A 16872-nucleotide genomic window follows, 5' to 3' on the forward strand; every position below is an offset into this window, starting at 1 on the left:
ATGCTCGGGACGCGAAAAAAGCTCAAGCGGAAAGAAAACCCTATATGAAAATTCAAATGGTAAATGTTTAGGTTGCAAAATGAGAGAAGTCCAAAACACCATTGCAAATAAATATTTTCTTTTTGAAAAAAATGTCATTCAGTTCAAGTATATAAATCATGCAAGTTCGGGGACAATGATACCATAGATCATTGGAAAGTACGAGGAAAATCTTACGGAAAAAACAGAGTAAAGTCTAGTATATGAAAACCGCTCAGTACAAACCCAAAAATTGGAGATCAGTTTGAGTCCTCTATTTTCAGAAGAATTTAAAATTAATCTATGATAAATAGGAGTACTATAGAAGAAGAGAGAGGGAAATCAGGTGCAACAAACAAGCACCCCTTCATGGATTACAAATATCCAACATAGTGCCATTTCGTGATAACATCATAAGCCTGCTAGAAGAAACCTTCAAAGACAAAATGAATTGGCATCTAGAAAACTAATGTGCAAGATGAAAGGAACATGATTTATACAGTGCTAAATAGTACACCCCTCTTCACTCATCCATGTATTTACAAGCGTGTGGTCGAAAATAAGCACGAGATGGCACAATAGTTCCTAATTTTTCCTACCCTAATCAAAAGAATTTAGGCCTAACTATAGCTAAGCTGGTACTCCATTATTGATCCCAATCAAGAGAGACTGAAGATCGAGCAGTAGTAACTCACATAATCTCATCAAGCGTCAAAAAGAGAATTGAAAAGAAGTTTAACTCATGATCAAACGGTTGTTCGTACGTCCATAGTACCCCGTCCCGAATGCATCTTTGGTTTTGCTCAGAGTCAGAGACTCAGAGCCAGAGCGTGCCGGCGTCCTTGAGTATGGGCACGAGCTCGCCGGAGATGTGCACGACCATGAGCCGATCGAGCCCGCCGAGGTTCCTCCCACCAACGAACACCGCCAGCAGCGCAACGATGGCCTCGCCTCCAGCGTTCCTGGCCACCGCTGCAGCGAGCTCGGCCTCCTCGGTGACCTCGTGCATGGCGGGGTTCACCCCGAGCCCCTGCAACAGCTGCTTCACCACGTGGCTAAGGTAGCACCCGCGCCTCCCCACCACCAGCACCAGGCTCTCTGCCACCGCCCTCCTCACTACCTCCCCGCCGTCGCCCCTCGCCGCCGTGTCGGCGAGCCGCGAGCTCGCCCTCCTGGCCGGCCACGCCCTCGGCCTCGGCCTGCTAGGACTGTTGCAGGCACGCCAGCAGCCGGCCAGCGCTGTAGGGGATCGCCTGGTACATCTCGATCCGCCGAGCGACGTACGACGTGATCGAGCTCTTCTCTTTTCCGCTTGGTTCGCCGTTGCTGCGCCAAGTCCCTTGCTGCCATGGACGCGTGCTTCTCTGCTTCCCCCGCATTCTCTCATGCTCCCGTCGCCGCCTACATGTGGACTTGTACCGCCACTCTACCGCATGTGCGCAAGGGCCGCAATGCAAGAGGCGTCCTGCTCCTTCCGCTTCTCGCCCACGCCATGGCGTGCGTGCTCCTGTAGAGAAAAATAGCTCAGAGTTCAATGAGATGAAAATCATCAGTACAACCGTCTGAAACCATCAGTTCAAGTAGGGTAACAGAATAATATTCTGTTACGTGTAACAGAATAGCCTAGATGTATCTATATATACACCAGTGTTCTGTCCTCTACATCATTCACTTATAGCTATGTCTTCTTGTTGAATCTTTTGAACTAAGTGAATATGATCGGACCCTAACCTCTCTATGCTTTCTATCTCAAACTCTATTTGTCCAAATCATATGCATTCTCTTGAAACTGTCGAATGTCTTCTCTGCGTCCTTGTCAGCAGAAGATACAGAGAAAAACATTAAGTCCGTTTTCAATGCTAATTCCTTCACTTGAAACCCGGAGAAGTAGGAACGACCACCCGGCAATCCAGGCGTGCGTGGGAACGTGGAACAACCTCCGATATGTTGCATGATGGCCACATGTTCTTCAGATGTGAATTGCCGGGGGCACCTGTGTAATAACACTGTGCCATCCCTGTCCTATAAATACACGCCTCACCACAGTCATTATCCTTTCTTCCACTCTCGCACAAACCCTAGCGCCACCGCTAGCCCTCGACGACACCGGCGACGAAGCACTTAGCTGCCGTGACCTCTCCGACGCCGTCTTCACGCCGGCCGCGGACATCGTCTTCTCCGCCGCCGCCGTAGGTGTCCTCCGTCGCCAAGTTAGGGCACAGACGATCGAACTGCTCGGCCTCCTCTTCCACTCCGTCTAGCAGTTCTTCGTGTGGTAAATAAAACTTCCTTTTTACGGCCCCTTTGATCCTATAGATTCATCACTTTCTGCCACAAGAAGTTTCTATTCACACAAGTTGGATCTATTTCATACTGCATCTCATAATATGCCTAGTATGTTCACTTATGCTTCACAAAGTAGTTAGATTCCTCACTTGTACTGATCCGTGGATTCTACAAATCTGGAACCAACTCTTTATCTATGAGTGAATGTCTTTGCACGATGAGGTCAATGTCTTCTAAACTGATTTATCTTCAAAATCTTCTGAGAATGCATATGACCTCTTCCCCTTCCCTCGCACCTTAATGCTGTCACAGGTACATGTCCGTGGGAGAATCCCTTGGTTCTCATAGTCTGCATTCATTTGCAGAATTCTTACAGCATCATATAAATTCTCCCGAAGCCAGTTCCTGTTTGACCCGCAGGAGGAAGCCTATGAAACCTTTAAACGTGTTGAAGCCATTCAGTTTGAAGTTCATGGCTACAGAGAAATCTACAAGGAAGGGAGGCAGACATCGCCGTGGAAACACTGCTAAGGACCTGCTACCAGATCTATATGAGCAATACAAGTCAGATCCAGAAGAAACCTATGGAGAACGCAAGAACCGAATCCAATGGATTCGAAGACATTGGGCAGAGGAATGGTTCAAGTACAGATTCGTCACCGACGAATATGCTGAGAAGAGTGCCATCAAGGGACCATGGGGAGATATCATATACAAAGGTCTTCAGCCCAAATCACAGTCCGAAGCTATTGCTCAAGGCTTTTACCCATGCATGCTTCGTGGACCTCGGCCTGCTAATGCTGACCCATCCTCTCTGTTATGGTGTCGCGAATACAATCTCTTCAAGCGCAACTATCAGTTTGCACAGAACTCTGCCAAGGAAAACAAGAAGTCATTGGGATTAGACTTCAACCCAGGCCCCTCTGCGCCACGTGCTGATGGCACACGAGAAGTTGAACCCAATCTGGTTGGGCCCTTCTACAACCTAGAAGGTCTCATCACTCATATTATGGTTCAAGGGGCAGTCGTGGCTCAACCTGCAGATGATGCTGAATCTGACGAAGCACCTGCACCACCGAAGCCGCAGAAGCCAGAAGAAGGCTAAAGCTTCAAAGTCTTCCTCAGCACCAAAATCGTAACGGGCGAAGCCACTGTCTACTGCACCTCTTGAAGACAGTGTGCAGTCTGAAGATCTCTCACGGATCTCCAAGAAGACTGAGATGAGAAAGAATACTGATCAGGCACTGACTGCTGCTGCTATTCTGCGCAATGACGTCATTGATCTGTCCAGCGATGAAGAGCTTGCAGATGACGCTCTTGAGCAACTGATCAAGAGCAAGGAGGAAGCAGAGATCTTCAATGATTTGCCTCTCTTTGATGTGGCAATCATCCATAACTTCATTGATTAGTGGTTTGACACGCCCAACCTCAGCTTTGAAGATCTGCAACTTCCAATTGGCCTCAGTGTCGCCTTCACTGGCACCATTTCTTCCAGAGCTAGCTCTAGCACAGCGCATTGTTGAACTGAAGCAAAGATCGACTTTGAGAAAGCTCAGTTCAAGAAGCACATGGCCAAGCTCAGCGTGCAAGATGTGAAAACTTCAAGATTATGCTGCAACGAGCTCAAGGAAGCCTTCCTCAAGAAGCGTGAAGAAGCTAAAGGTTCTCGTGAGTGCATGAAGAGCCTGACTGACAAGTGTGTGCAAGCCTACAATGAGGCTGAGAAGCGCAAGGCTCTTGGTCGTCCTGGCATCGACCCAAGAATGGCTCCAAAAAAGAAGAAGCCCTCAACTGACCAATCTGCACCTTCAAGGCAGGAAGAACCTCGCATAGTCTTCCCCAGCAGCATGACTGGCTTCGAAGCCAAAGGTCAGGTCAACCTCTTCAGAACTGAAGAAGACAAGGACTGCCGAGGCCTGAAGCCAGAAAAAGAAAAATCCTGAAGCTTCTGATGTCGCTCCCTCTAAGAAGAGTGCAAAAACCAAGAAGGATCGGGCTGCTCCACAGAGCCCCTTAGTTGTTGAACCCTATCTCAATGGTTCACCCTGCATCATGAAACCATGAGCGCCGAACTGATTGTTCATCTGAGCTCTGCTTCCACAGAAGGCTCCTAATGCTGAAAGGACATTTCCACAGCTGACCGCCACCGCTTGCTTTGAGAACATTGGTGCATCATTGCCAATGTTGAAGATGATGAAGTCCCTTCCTCAGATTCGAGCACCAATTCTTGTGTATTCATCGGCCTGTGCTTATCGCACAATCAAACCTCATTCAGCATTGGTTCGTTCCTCCTTGACTCCCACTTGCTCAGGACTGCATCGTGGGAGTGGATCACCCATCGAGACAAGACACTCCAAGCTCTCCCCAAGCAACCCCATCAGTGCAAGAAGAGGATGACTTTGAGGCCCAAGCCTACTCCATCTCCACAGGCGTCGCCAGTGCTACGCAGGCTTCGCAAAGGACCGAGGTCTCATGTCCCTCTTCCGAGCGTTCCAGAAGGAGAAGTGCACTCACCATCTGTTGCACGTCAAGTGTTTCCAGATGCCACTCCTACTTGTGACATGTCTCTGAGTCTGAAGCCAAAGGTGCTGAAGACAATCCGGCCTGCATCAGCCTAGATGACAAACAAGAAGAAAATCGTGTCCCTACACCCCCAAACTCTGAAGAAGCTGTTCCTGAAGTGAACGTGTCTGTGCCCGACCTCCAGCTCATCAAGTGGAGGTTGAGAATCTTGAGGCTGCCACCACCAACACAAATGAAGCCAATGACGTAGTCATGGATGAAGCAAATGTGGAGCCTGCACCAACCAATGTGCCAGAGGCCAATGAAGCAATGATGCAACTGCAACAGATGTGCAGCCTGACGCCTCTGTTGATGCCACTGCTCCTGTTCTGCCACCAAGGCCACACACTATCGAGCAAGCATTCAACTATGGCCAACTTCTCACTGTCAAATGGCCTCTTCTGACTCCTCCACCTGTTGATGGTCCTCAGTTTGACTATCACATTGAGTACATGGCCTCAGGTACAGAAGCCAATGCCAAGGTTGCCCAGGTTTCCAGGTCCTGCATCGGCACCCGGATCTTTTAATGTCAACGGCTTCAAAGCACACAACACCTTCTTCAATAGCGCCAAGAACCCCTACTCAAGGGAAAGAATATCTTCTAATCGGTTCTAGAGCTATCAGCAGCGAAGTTATTACTCATGCATTCTGTACAATCAAGGTCGCATTTTCCCACATATGCGTCTTGACACTGAAGCCATAACTGGTCTGCCTTGCTTGGAAGAAGCTCTGGATTGCTTCAAAGAGTCTGGATTGTTGCCGTTCGTCACCGACAAGGAGCACTGGAATGAAGAATTGCTGCTCCAATTCTATGCCACTCTTCATATTCGTGGCTACAACAGAGATCCAAAGACGTGGGTCCTTGAGTGGATGACCGGCAATGTTCATCACAAAGCCAAAGCCTTTGATATCATTGAGCTCACTGGTCTGCCCACTCTAGGAGATCTTTATGAACCTGGATATCATTGAGCTCACTGATCAATGCACAAGACTTCTTCATCCGTCAACTTGCTGCATCAGGATCTGATCTTTTTGGCTTGAAGTTTTATGCTCAATGGATAATGCGGCTGATCAAACTACACTCAGCTGTCACCTATCAGCCCTCTGCTCACAATCATCGGATCTTTCTACCTGACATTGATATGTCAGTTGAAGCCATCTATCTAGAGACTGCCAAGGAGCCTCTTAGTCTTCAGAATGCTGAGCATCAAAGCTTCTCTCAAAACATTAAAGGAGTTCAAGCAGTCTCTCGTGTTTATCCTCTGGCTGGCACTACACGTGCACCTCACCATGCCCTCACTGAAGCCACTGACAGCACCATTGCCCAACGGCCCAAGAAGCGATCCCCTGTTCTCAATGACCGAGAGCTTCTGGTTGCCCTTCATCAGAAACAAGATAGGCATCATGACTGGCTGAAGTGCCAAATGCAAAGCCTCTTGGTGGACGTAAACAGGATTCACAATCTTGCCACCAAGAATACCTTTGTTGCCCATGAAACCTGTCGGCGTACATGGAAAGGGCTGACGCTTATGTGTTCTAAAGATGATCTTCAAGAGGATGGCTTCTCTGAATGCTTCAAGTTTGACTCAACACCTCCAAGAAGGACTGTGCTGCGATGAACTCCGTCTCTTGAAGACTCTGAGTTCTCTTCCTCCGCGGCAACTGTGAATCCCAGAGTGATCGATGACGAAGACGATGCTACTTCACCGCCCCCTAATTCTGCACGCATCGACACTGCCCCGAGTTCGTCTGCACCGCCTAACAACACCGACGACCTTGCTGCTTCACATACTAGACTCAGGTATTCCAGAACTGCAACGATAAAATTATGATGACAACACCTTAGAGCTCAACTCCCCGGGACACTTCCACTAAACCCCTGACAGGAGGCACCAAGTCAATGTTCTCATCATAAAACCATCGGAACGATTCCAAGATACCCGCGTGATCCTAAAAAAATTTTATAGTGAAATTTTAGAAGAGAAGAGTCAAAACTCTACGTCAGGATGCCTTACGAGAGCGATGAGGAGACTGGGAAGTAAAAAGAATTCCTAAACTCTCCGATATATAATTCCTAAGGTCAGGGAAGGCTTCTGATTACCAACTTGTAACACCCTCGATGCGACTACAGCTCCCACGTGTCGAGGCCACGACTTAGAGACATAATCGCATTGAAGGCATATGTCGCAAGTTAGGCAATCTTCACAATCATCCCATGTAATATAAATAATAAAGGGGAACATAGTTGGCTTACACTCGCCACGTCAATCAAGTACATAAATAACATTACATCATCCAAACACTCATGGCCCGACTACGGCGCCAAAATAAAAGAGAACCCAACATGCGACACGGTCCCAATCACCCCCAACTCGGCACCACTATTGATCGTCGGGAAAGGAAACATAGTATTGTTGAGAGTCTTCGTCGAACTCCCACTTGAGCTCGTACGCGTCTCCTGGAGCGAAAACATCAGGCCCTGCATCTGGTGATACAATAATCTATGAGCCACAGGGACTCAGCAATCTCGCACCCTTGCGATCAAGACTATTTAAGCTTATAGGTATGGCAAGGTAAAATATGAGTGGAGCTGCAGCAAGCGACTAGCAAGTATGGTGGCTAACTTATTCGCAAAAGAGAGCGAGAAGAGGAGGCAAGGCACGAGCGAGAAGCTAGAGAACAACCTGCGCAAACATTACTCCAACACCGTGTCCACTGCCCGGACTCCGCCGAGAAGAGGCCATCACGGTAACACACTCAGTTGATTCATTTTAATTAATTAAGGTTCAAGTTATCTACAACCGGACATTAACAAATTCCCATCTGCCCATAACCGTGGGCACGGCTTTCGAAAGTTCAATCCTATAGGGGAGTCCCAACTTAGCCATGACAAGCTCTCACGGTTAACGAAGGAATAGACCTCCTCCCAAGACGTTCCGATCAGACTCGGTATCTCGGTAACTCAAGACACTTCGACAGGTTAAAACAAGACCAGCAACACCGGCCCGAATGTGCCGACAAATCCCGATAGGAGCTGCACATATCTTCTTTCTCAGGCACACTCAGATGAGACATCCTACGAGTAAAACCCAACACTCAAGTTGCCCCGAGGTGGCCCCGCAGTCTACTCGGTCGGACCAACACTCAGAGGAGCACTGGCCCGGGGGGGGGGGGGGGGTTAAATAAAGATGACCCTTGGGCTCTGGAAACCCGAGGGAAAAATAGGCTAGGTGGCAAATGGTAAGACCAAGGTTGGGCATTGCTGGAAAAGCTTTAATCAAGGCAAACTATCAAGGGGTTCCCATTATAACCCAACGCGTGAGGAACGCAAAATCCGGGAACATAACACCGATATGACGGAAACTAGGGCGCAAGAGTGGAACAAAACACTAGGCGAGAGGCCAAGCCTTCCCACCCTTTACCAAGTATATAGATGCCATTAAGATAACATTAGCAATATAATGAATTCCCAACAAGTAAGTAAATGTTCCAACAAGGAATGGCCTCCAATCTTCCACCTGCAACTAGCAACGCTATATAGAGGGGCTTGAGCAAAGCGGTAACATAGCCAATCACGGTTTGCTAGGACAATGGTGGGTTAGAGGTTTTACATGGCAATTTGGGAGGCTTGCAAGCAAGTGGTAGGCATCGAAGCAATGGCATAGCAAAAGAGCGAGCAAAGCTAGCATAGCAAAGGTAGTAGTGATTTCGGAGGGTATGATCATCTTGCCTGCACAGTTGTCAGAGTTGACTGGATCCTTAAGAGCAAACTCAACAGGCTCCTCGTTAGCGAACTCGTCTCCCGACTCTACCCAAACAAGACAAACAAGCAACAAGGACACAATCAACCACGTGCAAACTCAAACAACACGATGCAAAGGTGATATGCTATGCGGGATGCGATGCTGGATTGCAAAATGCAAAGATATGACAGGAAATGCATGAAAACCCGGCCTCAACTTGGAATTCCAAGGGTGCCACTGGAAAGATGAGATGAAATCGCTTGAAAACGATATAAAAGAACGCCGGAATCGGAGTTACGGTTCAGAAATGGCAAAGCGATTCAAAAATGACACCGGTCTGCGATTTAGAGCAAGTAGGCATCTAAATGCAATGAAATGAACATGCTACAGCACCCAAACATGACAACAAAATACATGGCAGGGATGCATACACAAGATGCTTAACAAAAGTCTAGCACTGAGCTTACGGCCAATTCATCCATTAACAGGTCCAAACAAGCATGGCAAAAACGCAAATGCAAAACAGATTTCAGACTTTGTGAAATTAACACTTGTCCGAAAATTTCAGATCATATAGCCCTCTTCGGAGCAACAAAACAACATGCTACATGACCTGAACATGACAAAGAAAGACATGGCATGGAGCTACTCAACAAGCTTAACAAAGTCCCTTAGTGACCTTTGAGCCAAAGGGATCACAAAAATATACTAACAAGCACACGAACATAGCAAAAACATAATCAGTTTTCAGACTTAGTGAAAACTGGGACATGCCTGAAATATAACTCACAAAGGCATGTTTACGAGCTCAATGCACTCACACGGTGCAAAGTCATGGCAATACAAGCATACACCCATAAAGAAGGCACAAAATACAAGCTAGACATGGCAAGAACAATGGCCATAGCACTGCACTGATCAACTACAATAACATCGGCAAAATCGCAAAACAGTTGACGATCTGCCCAGATTCGCAATGAAGCAAAAGTAGAGCTTCGATTGAACTCAAGCTAGTGTGGCTCCATAATTGCAAACAAAGACATGGATGGATTAGAGCACTACAACATTAACAAAACTCCCTTACTGATCATCCCAAAACGAGGCACGGTATCACTAGGAAATAGCTATGAACATATGGCATCACTGAACTAAATAATCCCAGACTTAGTGAAAACTACAAAGTCCCTGAAAACAGATTTACCGGGTGCCTCACTTTTGCAAGCTTGCACAAGTCACCGCACATCATCCTAAAAATGCCATGGGTTGCACCTCTGGAAAGATAACAAAATCCTTAACAAAACATATGTAGGACTCTCAGGCATAGCATGCACACATTAATCATGGCAAAAATGACAAATGTCTAAGATGAACTAGCAGATCTGACAATTAACTCACGAAGCCCTCTTCTAACAGCATTTGGGCATCAAGATGAGCTCAAATGAAAATGATGCAATGGAATGAAATGATGTACTCTCTGAGATGAACATTTTGATATGCTATATGCATGAATCGGAGCTACGGATGCAAAGTTACGGGGCCGCGAACATGGGCATATGAACTAAAAATCCTGAGGACTTAGTAAAAAAACTACCCCAGATTAGGGTTTACTGTAGCAGATCTGGATCGGGGCACGTACTTCGAGGTTGACCGGATCCTCGCCGGAGCTTCTCGCCGGAGGAGGAAGATGGCCGGGGCGGGGAAGAGGCACGGCTGCCGGCGCCGTTGACCGCGGGCGGCGGCGAGGCGAGGTCCGCGGCGGCCGGCGATGGGCGGTGGCGAGGCGCGGGCGGCGGGGCGCGGCGGGCTCGCGACGGCCGGCGCGGAGGGGCTGGGCGAGGCGGCGGCTGGGCGGTGATGGCGGCTCCGGCCTCCGGAGTTGGAAGAGGCGGCGGGGATGGCAGCCTCGGGCGGCGGCGCGTGGATGGGCTCGCGGGGGCCCCTCCTGGGCCTCCCGGGCCGGTGGCGGGTGAGGGACGCGGCCACTCAGGCTGCGCCACGTGGCGGCGGTGGGAGGCGCCCGGACATGTCCGTCGGTGGGCGCTTTGTCCGGCGGCGTGCGGGATCCGATTTTCTAGGGTTTGAGGAAGGGGATCCGCGGATTTTGGAGGGGGGTGTATATATAGGCATAGAGGGAGCTAGGAGAGTCCAAATGAGGTGCGGTTTTCGGCCACGCGATCGTGATCGAACGCTCTAGGACATGGAGCAGAGTTTGGTGGGTTTGGGCCAAATTGGAGGGGTGTTGGGCTGCAACACACACGAGGCCTTTTCGGTCCCTCGGTTAACCGTTGGAGTATCAAACGAAGTCCAAATGATACGAAACTTGACAGGCGGTCTACCGGTAGTAAACCAAGGCCGCTTGGCAAGTCTCGGTCCAATCCGGAAATGTTTAATCCCCACACACGAAAGAAAGCTAGACATGACCACCGGAGGAGAACGAAGCGCCGGAATGCAAAACGGACAACGGGGAAAATGCTCGAATGCATGAGACGAACACGTATGCAAATGCAATGCACATGATGACATGATATGAGATGCATGACAACGAAACAACACACGGAGACAAAGACCCGAACCCGAGAAATAAATATAACTTAACGCCGGAAACGGCAAGAGTTGGAGTACAAATAGGGAAAGTTACATCCGGGGTGTTACAACACTCCACCACTACGAAAGGATCTCGTCCCGAGATCTAGGACTGAAAGAACGCCGGGTACTCAGAACGGAGGTGATCCTCGCGTTCCCAGGTAGCTTCACGGTCGGAATGGTGTGACCACTTGACTTTGAGAAATTTGATTGACTTGTTGCGAGTCTTGCGTTCAGTCTCTTCAAGAATAGCAACTGGGTGCTCACGATAAGAGAGATCTTCTTGGAGCTCAATGTCCTCGAAGTTGACGGTGCGGTCAGGAGTCTTGAAGCACTTTCGAAGCTGAGAGACATGGAACACGTCATGAACATTTGCAAAGTTTGAAGGAAGCTCGAGTTGATAGGCGAGGTCGCCTCTCTTGCTGACAATCTTGAAAGGTCCCACGTATCTAGGGGCAAGCTTCCCTTTGATACCGAAGCGACGAGTACCTTTCATAGGAGAGACACGGAGGTAAACATGATCTCCGATCTCGAAAGCCAAATCACGGTGCTTACTATCATAGTAGCTCTTCTGCGGGATTGGGCTGCTTTGAGGTTATCACGAATGACTTTGCACATTTCTTCTGCTTCTGTGATTAAGTCATTACCCAAAAGCTGACGTTCACCGGTTTCAGACCAGTTGAGAGGGGTACGGCACTTCCTGCCATACAGAATTTCAAAAGGGGCCTTGCCCGAACTTGCTTGAAAACTGTTGTTGTAGGAGAATTCAGCATAAGGAAGACAATCCTCCCACTTCATGCCGAAGGAGATCACACAAGCCCTGAGCATATCTTCAAGAATCTGGTTGACACGCTCGACTTGACCGCTTGTTTGAGGATGGAAAGCTGTGCTGAAGCGGATGTTGGTGCCCATGGCCTTCTGAAAAGAATCCCAAAACTTCGAGGTAAAGATGCTGCCACGGTCTGAAGAGATCACTTGAGGAATACCGTGCAGAGAGACAATACGAGAGGTATAGAGTTCCGCCAATTGAGCTGCAGTGATCGACTCTTTGATAGGCAGAAAGTGAGCCACTTTGGTGAGTTTGTCGATGACAACGAATATAGCATCATTGCCACGCTTGGACTTTGGAAACCCAGTCACGAAGTCCATTTCAATGTGGTCAAACTTCCATTCTGGAATGGCAAGAGGTTGGAGGAGACCTGCTGGCCTTTGGTGTTCTGCCTTCACTCTTCTGCAGACATCACATTCATTCACGAATTGAGCGATCTCGCGCTTCATTCGAGTCCACCAATAAGCTTGCTTAAGGTCCTGATACATCTTCGTGCTCCCAGGGTGGATGGAGAGGAGAGAATTGTGAGCCTCGTTCATGATCACCTTATGAAGTTCACCTTTGGGCACAACAATACGATCCTCGAAGAAGAGAGTGTCTTGTCATCAAGGCGGTAGCACTTGTACTTGGACTGACTCTTGGCAATCCCAATCTTCACCTTTTTCACCATAGCATCAAGAAGCTGGGCTTGGCGAATCTGGTCTTCTAATGTAGGAGAGACTTGAAGGTTGGCGAGGAAACCTTGAGGAACAACTTGCAGATTAAGTTTGCGGAAAGCTTCACAAAGCTCGGGTTGATAAGGCTTGAGAATCAGACTGTTGCAGTAAGCCTTCCTGCTCAAAGCATCAGCAATCACATTGGCCTTGCCTGGAGTATACTCAATACTCGGATTATACTCTTGAATCATTTCGACCCATCGAGTTTCCCTGAGGTTGAGATTAGGCTGAGTGAAGATGTACTTGAGACTCTTGTGATCAGTGAAAATGTCCACTTTTCTTCCCAAAAGAAGATGTCTCCAAGTCAAAAGAGCATGCACAACTGCCGCCAACTCGAGATCATGAGTGGGGTAGTTCTTCTCATTAGGCTTCAACTGGCGAGATGTATAAGCAACAACTTTCTTCTCTTGCATCAATACTGCGCCAAGACCTTGGAGAGAGGCATCACAAAAGACCTCGTACGGTTTGGATTCATCAGGCGGAGTCAGAACTGGAGCAGTGATCAATTTCTCTTTCAAAGTGTTGAAAGCAATATCACACTCCGGAGACGAAACGTACTTGACGTGCTTCTGAAGAAGATTAGAGAGAGGCTTCGCGATCTTAGAAAAGTTTTCAACGAATCTTCGGCAATAGCTTGCGAGACCGAGAAAACTGCGGAGTTGCTTCACGTTCTGAGGAGGTTCCCAATTCACAATTGCAGACACCTTCTCAGGATTCACGGCAATGCCCTTGGCAGAGATGATATGACCAAGATAAAGAACCTCATCGAGCCAAAATTCACACTTGGAGAACTTGGCGTAGAACTGATGTTTTCTGAGCTTATCGAGAACCAAACGCAAATGCTTGGCATGATCTTCCTTGTTCTTCGAGAAAACCAGAATGTCGTCGAGATAGACCAAAATGAAGTCATTGGTGTAGGCGTTGAAGATGAAGTTCATCATGCGAGAGAACGTCGGAGGAGCGTTGGCAAGGCCAAAAGACATGACAGTGTATTCATATGAACCAAAGCTTGTTCTGAATGCTGTCTTGGGAATATCTTCTTCACGAATGCGAATCTGGTGATAACCCATACGGAGGTCAAGCTTGGAGAATACTTGGGCACCTTTGAGTTGTTCGAACAGCTCATTGATGTTGGGAAGTGGGTATTTGTTCTTGATGGTCTTCTTGTTCACCGGACGGTAATCAACACAAAGTCGGTCCGTTCCATCCTTCTTCTTCACAAAAAGAACACCACAACCCCACGGAGAAGAACTAGGCCGGATGAGACCCATTTTCTCTTGCATATCGAGTTGCTTCTTCAGCTCCTTCAACTCTTCAGGTCCGAGCTTGTAAGGACGTTTGCACACAGGTTCCGTGCCAGGCTCAAGTTCAATAACGAATTCAACTGGCCGGTGCGGAGGCATTCCTGGGAGCTCTTCTGGAAAGACGTCTTGATATTCGCAAACGACTGGAATTTGAGAGATGGCATCCAATTCACCCTTCTCATTGAGCGAAAATAGACGGATAGTATCATCACGAGCGGCAAAGACAATTACATCCTCAGACGAATGAGTCAATTGAATCTGCCTGGCTGCACAATCAAGCTGAGCCTTGTGCTTAGAAAGCCAATCCATCCCGAGAATAAGATCAATATCTGAGTTACCAAGCACCACCGGAGAAGAGAGAAACTTGTAATCGCCCAACGTGATAGAGACATCGGGAGCAACCAAACTAGAAGTCAAAAGCTTGCCAGGAGAAACAACTTGCATGAATTTGGGCATAATCTCGGTATCAACATTGTGCTTCGATGCAAAAGGGCATGACAAAAAGGAATGCGATGCACCGGTGTCAAAAAGAACTTTTGCTGGAACATCGTTAACAGGAAGGTTACCCATGATCACATCTGACGAGTCCTCTGCCTGAGCTGCATTCATCAAATTGACCTTAGCATGCTTGGGGTTATGCTTGACCACAGCTGTACTTGCCAATCTGACAGGAGGAGGAGGAGGAAGACGCCTTTGGTTGAGACACTTGTTGGCATAGTGACCCTTCTGTTGGCACTTGTTGCACGTGACCTTTGAAAGAGGACGGTGATACGGAGCACTCGATCTTGGAGCTTGAGACGAAGTCTTGTTCTGAAAGCCAGGGTGGGAAGAACCACTGCCACCTTTACTCTTCTGCTGATACGGCTGACGGAACGGAGGAGGAGGAAGACAGAACTTCTGCTGCTTGGCCACTTGAGTAGAGGAGGAAGGAGTAACATCTCTGACTCGCTTCTTGGAAGCATCACACCTCAACTGAGCAGCCTCTTGCTTCAGTGCCATGTTGTAGAACTCATCATACCTCAAGGGCTCAAAGAGAACAAGAGCGAGCTGGATATCTTCTCTGAGACCACCCCTGAACTGATATATCATGCTCTTCTCATCAGGGACGTCCTGCTTGGCAAAGCGGGCAAGCTTCTGGAACAACTTGTTGTAGTCATAGACAGACAAAGAGCCTTGCTTCAGATTGCGGAATTCCTCACGCTTGCTTTCAACCACGCTCTACGGAATATGATGAGCTCGGAAATCTCGACGGAAATCATCCCAAGTGATAACACGTCCACCTCTGGAGTCCTTGTACTGCTGGAACCATTCTGCAGCTTGATCTTTGAGTTGGAAGGAAGCGAACTTGACAAAGTCCTCAGGCCTGACATTACTGCACTCGAAATGCTTACACAGATCCACAAGCCAATCGTCAGCATCAGTTGCCTCAACACAATTGCTGAAAGTCTTTGGCCCGTTAGCAAGGAACTGGTTGAGTGTAGCAAAGTGACTCTGATTGCTGCCTTGATTCCCTTGACTGCCTTGATTGCGCTCTTGGAGAATTTGCATGATCAGCTGTGTATTTGCATTTGTAGCGGCCATCACAGCTTGCCATGCCTCTGGAGGAGGTGGAGGCGGTGGCGGATCAGGATTCAGAGTCATGCGCATTGGAGGAGCCATCCTGAAGAGGGTGACCACCATTAGCACATTGATAGACAAATATTGAAGCTGAATCCAACGGAATGAAAATTGCAACATATAGTCTTCACATCCGAACAAAATGAACGAATGCATTCCTCTTGAAATGGTCACATATCCATAAATTGAGAAGCCACATAGAGTTAAGGTAGAGAAATAAATCAACAAGGTATGGATCAAGAACGAATAATCGGTAAGAAATCCCAATCTCAAACCAATATCCGTGGAAGAAGAACTAGAGCTACTAGAATTCCCACCTATGAAACTTCCGAACCTTTCCGGTTATGCAATCAGGTGTTGGGGATACAGGGGAAGCATAATATCTCACCCAAACTAGCAATTCCTACATCCAGCTGTATCCATCCTTCAACACATAACCAAGAAACCTTCGGAAACCATCTACCTCAACCTTCGAAAAGCATCCGTTATACAAGTTATGGCGATACTCCCGAACTCCCGCCCCAGTACTGGGTGGCGTCGAGGTTATCTCACCAACGAACTGCATAAAAGAGATTTTTGATGTCGGCGTACTAGACTCAGGTATTCCAGAACTGCAACGATAAAATTATGATGACAACACCTTAGAGCTCAACTCCCCGGGACACTTCCACTAAACCCCTGACAGGAGGCACCAAGTCAATGTTCTCATCATAAAACCATCGGAACGATTCCAAGATACCCGCGTGATCCTAAAAAATTTTTATAGTGAAATTTTAGAAGAGAAGAGTCAAAACTCTATGTCAGGATGCCTTACCAAAGCGATGAGGAGACTGGGAAGTAAAAAGAATTCCTAAACTCTCCGATATATAATTCCTAAGGTCAGGGAAGGCTCTGATTACCAACTTGTAACACCCTCGATGCGACTACAGCTCCCACGTGTCGAGGCACGACTTAGAGACATAATCGCGTTGAAGGCATATGTCGCAAGTTAGGCAATCTTCACAATCATCCCATGTAATATAAATAATAAAGGGGAGATAACATAGTTGGCTTACACTCGCCACGTCAATCAAGTACATAAATAACATTACATCATCCAAACACTCATGGCACGACTACGGCGCCAAAATAAAAGAGAACCCAACATGCGACACGGTCCCAATCACCCCAACTAGGCACCACTACTGATCGTCGGGAAAGGAAACATAGTATTG

The 16872-nt window shown here is 47.8% G+C and overlaps 1 pseudogene; it reads right to left on the reverse strand.

The window, feature by feature from the left end:
• Positions 1 to 835: 835 nt before the first annotated feature.
• On the reverse strand, positions 836 to 1280 carry LOC123082320 (monothiol glutaredoxin-S9-like; annotated as a pseudogene).
• Positions 1281 to 16872: the final 15592 nt, after the last annotated feature.

Source organism: Triticum aestivum, chromosome 4A, assembly GCF_018294505.1.
Source record: "Triticum aestivum cultivar Chinese Spring chromosome 4A, IWGSC CS RefSeq v2.1, whole genome shotgun sequence".
Lineage (NCBI taxonomy): Eukaryota > Viridiplantae > Streptophyta > Magnoliopsida > Poales > Poaceae > Triticum > Triticum aestivum.